The sequence below is a fragment of the Podarcis bocagei genome (assembly GCF_964188305.1).
Source record: "Podarcis bocagei genome assembly, chromosome: 7".
NCBI classification, from domain to species: Eukaryota; Metazoa; Chordata; class Lepidosauria; order Squamata; family Lacertidae; genus Podarcis; species Podarcis bocagei.
The window spans coordinates 59,512,179-59,521,274 of NC_138132.1; positions in this window are offsets into that span (position 1 = coordinate 59,512,179).

Here is a 9,096-nt window from a genome sequence, read left to right on the forward strand (position 1 = left end):
CTATTTTCCCCGAATTTGCCAAAGTAGTAGGCATGAGAGGAAAAGGTGATATTTCTGTTCCAGCAACCATCATACGAATAATATGTAATCTTGCACTTACAAGTAACAACAAAGATACAGGATTTGTATATAAAATCAGGTGTCTTAAACTGACCAATTATGCTTTTTCTGCCTTTATTCATGCTATTTATAAACTGCTTTTCAACAGAAAACTCTTGAGAGATGGTTCGCAAGGGTCTTAAAATACAAACAATACATATTTCTCACTGCTTCACAAGCTAAAGAAATAGAAATAAACATGTGGAACTATACAGCACATAGAGTCTCTGCTAATCTCTAAGCAGTTGTCTTAAGTATTTTCAACTATCTATGAAAGGAGTCTATCGAAAAACTGGCTGATGGGCCAGAGGAGAGTCATCAGGTAAAAGACCTTTCTCTTCCTTTGCCCTAGATTGTAAATTGCTCCTCTCTCCAATTGTTCTAGGGCCTAGAATAATATTGTGGGGAGCTATACCTTACACTGAGCTAGCTTACTTGAGATTCTTCCAAGTCCTTTTATTAATGTGTCCTCATCTGTGTATTGTCCTTTACCTGGGAAGACAAGGCAGGAACCTGCCCAAAGAGCCAGTTTAGCCCAGGATCCTTCACCCCACCCCACTCCACCCCAGGGTACTTTCCAACCCCATGCAATGCAGGAATCGCACATGAAGAAATCACAGCAGGTGGCCATCATCCTTTGGTTACTTGAATATGCCTACCATGACCTCTCCTATACCTCATCTCCATGCAAAACATACCCAACTCTTTCAACCTTTCTTCATAGAACTTGGTCTCCCAGTCCTTCACCATATTTGTCATCTGTCGGGGAGCCAGCCAGCAACACAGGGTAAGTGAAGTTAACTCTTTATTAGAAGAAGCATGGCTGGCTCAGGAGTGCCAGGCCTAATGAGTACTGCAACTCTTCTTGATTGGTCTTGCCTTTATGAGGCAGTTGTGGAGGCTGAAGGTCCACAGCTGCCTAAATTTCCTCCCTGGCTCCTTCCCAAGCAAAGTGAAACTATGCTGACACACCTGTCTCTGCTCCTTCCTCTTAATACCTCTTCTGGTTCTGGAAGACCAGAGGGAAGGGAAGCTTGTTGGAACAATTGGGGGGAAAACCTGGCTTCTTCACCAGCCTGAGCCAACTCTGCCTCTTGAGCTGCCTCTGATTCTGATGCTTGACTTCTCTCTGCCACAGACTCTCCCTGCTCACTAAACCCTGTTACCTCTTCAGCTTCCAACACCTCCTCCAATGATAATGATTTATTTATATGCCTCCCATCTGACTGGGTTGCCTCAGCCACTCTGAGTGGCTTCCAACAAATTAAACACATTAAGCACAGTAAAACACCTAACATTAAAAACCTCCCTACACAGGGCTGCCTTCAGATGTCTTCTAAAAGTCAGTTGTTTATTTTGTTTGACACCTGACAGGATCTTTTCGCTCTTCTCCCTCTGACCGCTTATTGTCGCCCCACAATCCCTGGGCTCTGAGCCTTCTTCCCCAGCCGGTTCCTCCCACCATTCCTCTGTGTCCAGCCAGTCCGTGACATCATCCTTCCCTGGTCACATTCCAGTCTGTCCACATCCTACTTAAGGACTCAGTCTAAGACAGTTTTCTTCATTCCTAACTATGGCCAAGGTGCATTTTTAAGAAGCTCACTTCATTCAGATGGTGGTCAATTAAAACTCTCACTTGTTTATAGGCTTCCAGTTGCTTCCTGCCAAATGGGCTTAGATGTTGTAGGAGTTGTGCATTGCAGATGGCCTCAGGCAGAGCCTTTTAGCAGTTTTGCATCTGCTCCTGGGAACCTGTCATAGATTCACCCTGATCTTACTGCTTTATTTCCCTGGGGTCTTAGATATGTTGCACAAATCCTCACATGAAGGAGGAGGATGCTTTGGGATGACTCAGTGTGCATCTTGAGGACATGAGAGAGAATTAAATAGGCTATTCAGATGCAGATTTGTTCCAAAATTTAACACTGAAACACACAAGCACACATCTCTTCAATATATTGAGGTTTTTTGTTTTTAAATAGAAGATAGAATAAAAATGGACAAAGCAGTTTCCATCCTCCCTTCTGTTGTGTACGGATATGCAATCCGAAAAGGTATTTCATAAATAATCCATTTAGATGTTAGGAGGAAATAAATCCATTTGAGTACCAGCCTGAAATTTTGAAAAACAGCACATTGACAGTATTAATACTCCACACATGTTTACTCAAAAGAAAACATTGAGTTCAATGAAATTTACTCCCAGGTAGATTGCAGGTGTAATATTATAGAATTTAGACAAATAAAGGGTTTACAGTACAGTAAAGCTGCAACTTGTGTTCATTTAAACATGTGTGCAGTCGGCTTTATGCACCTGGCAAAACAACAACAACAAACAACAAGAACAACAAGAACAACTACTACTACTACTACTACTTAAAAGGGGTGGAAAGGGGATGAGGTTCTAGGAAAAATGACTTTGGCAATCCCATCTGCCATTGAACTCAATGGGTTTTGACTATACACGATATTGGCTTTAGGTGTGATCCCCAGAACATAATCTCCTCATAAGTTGTGGGCTCACTAGTTTGTTAGGGACTTTGTGTGGAGTGGTGGTGCAGGACATCCCTGGAACTGCCAACTGGAATTGGACCCCCTCTGTATTTTATGATGATGCTGTTCTGCATGGACATGATCACTGCACAAGCAAGTTGTATGATATCAATGGACCACCTTATCAATGGACCACCTTAAAACCACATTTAAAAGGAGCAATACGAAAAAGAACAAGCAAACATGCTGACCATACCAAACACCTGCAACTGCCATTTAACATCCCCCATCCCAGAACTGCCACCATCAGCAGCTGTTCCACCTGTACGCTTCCAAAGAAGAAGGAGACACCAAGGGATCTTCATCAGTTCAGATGGAACCAGCCACTCTTTGGCTATTCCCATCATAGACTTGCCTCCTTCCATGGCAAAATAGGACTTTTTCCTCTTAGGAGATTCACCCCTATGTGCCCATATTGGGAAACTGCTCATGTGGAATGAGGTTATTCTAAGACAAGTAATTGATGTCCTTAGCCCTGTTGAGGGATGCTGCTCACATGAATCTTAACACATGGAGTAAATGTGGGAAGGATTGGCAGCAGGGCTGGTCCATCCCATTTCACCGCCTGAGGCAAAACAGGAAAGTGCCGGCCCTGCCCCTCACTTACTAGAGTCGCGTGGCAGCTGTTCTGGAAAGATCTTGCAAAACTCCTGCGAGATCTCACCTCCCATGGGATTCTGTCACCTGAGGTGGCTGCCTCAGGCCACTTCATGGGTGACCTGACCCTGGGTGTCTAAGTGTTTACAGTTTGCATATGGGGTTGGTGACCTCGAAAAAAATACACAGGGACTGTATGAACTTTTGAGGAAATTCAGGTAGATGCAGGGAGGGGAAGAGAGACTGGTGTCAGATGCTTCCACACAACCTACATGTAGGACCTGTCCTCCAGCAAGATATGAAGGGCCGCAGGCTCCCCCTCCGGGTTTAGTGTGATGTCATTGTGGGAATGGACCACAGCTCAATGGTCCTTGTTTAATCTCCAGCATCTTCATGTAGGGCTGGGAGAGGCCCCAGGCTGTAACCCTGGAGAGATGCTACCAGTTTGTGTGGACAGTACTAAACTCGATCAGGGGCCAGCAACCTGAGGCCCATGGGCCGGAAGCAGCCCGCAGAGGTCGTTTGACCGGCCCACGAGCCACCCCCGAACCGAGCTGCCCGCTTGCGTGCTGCACTAAACCGGCATGCGCAGACACCGAAAATCGTGGGCATATGTGCTCACACATGAATGTGATACGGCCCACGGAAGGATCTACGTGGGACCGATCCAGCCCAGGCAAGATAAAGCTTGCTGACCCCTGAACTAGATGGACCAATGGCCTGACTCAGTATAAGTCAGATTCCTATGTTCCTGTGGAAACTTGCAGGTGATGCTGTAAATGCAAATGGAAGACCCAATTTATTTTTTAAAAAATAATAACCACTATTTTAAGGAGCGTTTTGAGTTTCTCATAAAAGCTGACACAATTAAATGTTAGGACTTCCCTGTGAAAACATTTCCTAATGCCTGCAGGACAGCATCACGGTCATTGGATTTGTTAACGGACTGAATATCACTAGCCAAAAGTTATCAGAAATCCGTAGTTAAGACACAAACACAGTTGCATTTGCCAACCCTGGGTGGGGCTGCTGGTAGGCAAGTGCTGCTGGAGAAAATATATAAAAAGGAGAAAAGAAGCTGTCTCCTGTCTGTTTTCCTCTTTAATGAAAATCCAAGCAGGAGTGGGTGAGAAAAGGGGAATGGAAAATATCACTTTTTGAGTTTTGAGAAGTTGAACCCTTCTTTGGGGGCATCTTGCAGCTGTTGCAGAGAGAGCCTCATTTAGAGTCGGGTTGTCCATGAGCGACATCTTCCTTCGAGACGACCCTGTGGTCATGGAAGAGACGACCATCAGTTCTCTCCTTCAGCACTCACAGCTGTCTGAAACTCCTTCTGTATTCAGCAGGGATCACTTCTCCCAGAATACTCCTTCCCTCCAGAGCAGGAGTTCCTTCATTATAACTTACTCTGTCTCCTCTTAGGCTGCCCTTGGAAACCTCTCTTTCCTAGACCAAAGCCTGCTAAGATCTTACTAGAATCACCTTCTGCTATGCTTCAAAGCATCTGCCTGGCGGAGACGCCATCACTTAGACAATTTGAGGCATCACTGGGATGCAAGCGATTATGGTGTCTCGGTACAAGAAAAACTCGTACCCATCCCAAGTGTAAGTTCCTCATCCATTTGTAGCTGCAAATTGAGCCACATGAAAACATTACTAAGCTATGGCGGTAAGGAGGAAATTGTGGTTCCTGGAAACCTTCTTTCTAGGATGAGAGGATGTTGTTATTTCATGGAGCGATAACTTGGGGTGGGGGGTGAATGGCTGTGGGTGAATTTAATCCAATGGTTGACAATGGCAAAAAATGCTGCCACCAGATGAGAATCTTACAGGGGGTGAGAGAATTGTGCCACCATGATACTAGTGCAACAGCCCAAGTCTATCTAGCAGAGAGAGCCAGAACAGGGATGGAACGATATGTCCATTTTAGTTCTCTCAGTTTATTATTTTTCCAGTCTTAAATTTAGTTATCCACATTTTGCAGCAATTTCCTTTCCTTTTTTCTTTTTAAATAAACTCCTTGTGGAAATTCATTATTGCTCCTAACAAACACATTTTTAAATGCAGTATTGACCAACATGCATATTTTTGCAAGCAATTCCCCCTCCTTTAATGCATTTTTTTGCACATTGCTTTCAATAATGCCTTCATTTTTATGCATACTGCATTTTTTGCATTTTTTGCAATCATTGATGGGAGAAGCAATATTCAGATCAAGGCAAATTTCAGGGGCTGTTGTGGTGTGGTGACAACATCCACATGCCACCTACAGTGGGAGGGAGCCAATGAGCTCACAATAATAGGGGCATACCCCCACCCAGGATGGCCTCATGTCTCCTCCCAACAAAACACATCAATGGACAATGTAGCACCTCTACTCAATGAGTTCCTGTCCAGACCCCACTGTTACAAATAGCCAGGCCTTTCTGAAGACAGTGCTTCAAGTCTCCTCATGCCACACACAGCTCACAGGCATGGGTTTTGAGCATAATGCAGAAAGGGGATGGTAATTGATGCTGCAGAACTTATAGGTATTTGAAGGATAAGTTGTGATTTAGTTCACATATAGTTTTGGGAAGCATGAATGAAGTAGGTTTGCATTAAAATGCAGATGGAACCAGATTTCTCTCTCGTCCCTAATCAAGCAATATAATTAAACAACCAGTTACATAATAGTTATATGCTGTTACGTCTTCCCATTTTCCTGCAAATTCTAGAACCAGCACTCAGCAGGAGTTGGCTTCCTTCATGGGAGACACACCGGTCTTTTACAGTATTTTATTTATTCATAAATATACAAGCAGAGCCTAGCTCAGGGGCAAAGGCACCACTTTAGCCGGAGGGCCACATTTCCTTCTGAGCAACCTTCCAAGAGCAATATACCAGTGGTGGGTGGAGGCAGAAGAAAAACTGGGTGAAACAACACTTGTAAATTTTACTTTTCTACAGTAAGCTAGTTTCTACATATCACTCTCTAGCCTCCATTAAGACAAGCAAGAGGAATGATCAGAGTCCAATGACACAACCAGTTTATAATTTTTCCACCCTTGAGTTTAGTTTCCCACATTTCTGCAGCAGTTTATGAATCTGGTTTTTTGTAAGTCCTTTTGAAAATTTGTCAGCAATTTAGTGCAAATTTCTCCTAATATGCAACATTTTTGCATTCACTTCTGCCCTATATATTACTTTTTGCAATGACTTTTAATTAATAGAGTTTATTTTATGAATTATTTTTATGTACGTTTTCCTCTAATATACAATTTTTTGTGCATTTTTTAAAGGGGGGAGCTGCATCACAAAATTCAGATTTTGAAGGATAGCTGTGTTTTTGGTTTGTGTATTGTTTCAGGAAGTGTGAATTAGGTAGGTTCGCGTTAAAAACCAAACCAAACAGAATTTCCCCACCATCTCTAGTATTAACTAGTCCAAAGGCGTTGCGGCCTCTTTAAGAACTGCATTCATGCAGTACTGTTATACACTCCTAGGAAATGATCTGAAAATACTTTGTGTTTTAATCCTCCTGGAAATCAAACACATTAAACTCCAAAATTATCTGGCTTTCCACTAGCCAACAGACTGGGAATTTCAAGGTCATCCCCTGAACTCAGGTCTCTGAGCATAACCGTTCAATAAATGGTTATGGCTTAGCTGTGCAAGCTAATTTTGCCTAATTGATTTTCTTGTTCCACTGAGTTTGTGTGTAAAAGTAAACAAAAAGGAGCAAGCAAGCTGGAGAAAGGTTTATTAAAGGCATTTTCCCCCCATTTCTAAAATTTCCTTTCTGTATAGTGCCCAAAACTGCACCACAAAGTAAAGAAACTTTGGGTTGAGTGGGGAGCAGCTGAATTTCATAAATTTATTACGTACATAGAATCATAGAATTGTAGAGTTGGAAGGAACCATGAGGGTCATCTAGTCCAACCCCCTGCAACGCAGGAATCTCTTAATGCTGCTGTGTGTTGTTTTACTTTAGTACACAAATTCTACTGCGGTGGGAAAATCTATTACACATATTTCAATGGCAATATTAGAAAGCGCGCACACAGGGCACCAGCCACCACTGCCCACTCCCAGCCTTACTGTTTTCTAGAGTGGCACAGGCAACTCTGTTCCACCCATGGTAGCCTAGTCACAAAGCAAGATGGTGCCAAAGTGTTGCAAATCACGCTTAACAAAAAACCTCCCTCAATCATTGCATTCTTAAAAGGAAAGAAACATACCGATTCTCTGTGGACTGGCACAACTCTATTTTGTACGCCGGCAAGTCAAGCGACAACCAGTGAGCCAGTGTGGTTTAATGGATAGAGTGTTGAACCTGGGGGAGATGGGTGGTTCAAATCCCCACTCAGACATGATGCTGTCTGGATGACTTGCCTCTCAGCCTAACCAGCTTCTCAGGTTTGTTGTGAGGATAAAATGAGGAGGGGGCGTAATGTGTACGGGTCCTTGAGCTCATTTGATGAAAAGGTGGTGTATTAAAGAGGTAAGGAAGAAAGGAAGAAAGAAAGAAAGAGGAAGTTTAAGGAGAATAAGCAAGGATTTGCAATCTAGGGTTGTAAGTGGACTGAATGTAATACACCTATCTCTACAACATCCATCTAGGAGAAACAACAACAACAAAACCACTGATCATGCATTACTAAAGCCAATAATACCTGACAACTTTGTTTATGATTGTATTTTAGCTCTGGATTGAGTTACGTTCTGAAAATATAAATACCGGTACATGATAAGAGAGGAGGAGAGAGTGGACAATTCAAGCCAAGAGGCAAAGGGAAACAAACATGTACACAAGCAATTCTCTCCCCCGCCCCCCACAATTATCCTGGAAGTTTGAACCCCTAAATTCTGAAGAAAGAACAACGCTAGAATAATTGACACCAATTGTTTTCTTGGCAGCTCCTAGCCTGGATCACCTGCTGGGATGCAGTTCAGTGGGTGAGAATGACAATAGTCTGGTCTTAGGTGTTTTTGGTGTGTTTTTTTAAAGGCAGGTCCCAGCAGAATATATGACAGATAATGGTTTTGCTTTGTACAGCTGTCAAATAATGCTTAACTAATACTGAATTACTGTCAAGGCTCTCAGGGTGTTCACTTAAATTCTCACCTGAATATCCAATGATGCCATGGCAGTGAATTCTTAATAAATGTGTGGTGGGTGGATGTTTAGAACATTGGGGGGGTGTTATAAAGGCCTTTGATTTGTTTAACAGCTTTCTTGTCAAATGAAGCTTACGAGAACTTGGCCGCCTGTGTGAAGTGGAACTGGTTGCTGTCAGTCATCATTATTACTGAACTACTGACGTCCAAGTGGCAGCATTTGCTAGGAAGCTCCCAGACTGGCATAATTAATATAGCTGACAAATATGGCAAATGAACTGTAGGAGGGGAAGGAATATCAAAGGTCATTAGGGGTTGCTATGCCTGTGAGAGAAGAGACTGAGAGCCCTTAAGTTCAAATCCCTGCTCAGCTGTGACTCAGAAGTTAGTTAAAAAAACCCAGAATGCAAACATGGTCAAGAACCAGAGCTGGATCCCGATGTGATGTGCTATCACCAGCTACAGCAAAGCTAGACAACATGGTGCCCATAGGCGCCGACTCCATGGGGCTTGAGGGGGCCCGAGCCCCCTCAAAAATTCGTTTGGGGGGGGCTCCGCCCCCCCAATAATCTCCGGCACCCCTCCAGCAGAGCGCCATCGCCGCCCCTCCCCCAGCCCAAAATGCACAGGGTTGGGCTGCATGCCTCCTGCCCTCCCTCCCGAGCAAAAGCTCCACCCAATTTCCTTCGGAGCTGATTAATAGGCGCAGCACGCTCTCCCCTATTCGCTCACGAGGAGGCGGCGCCA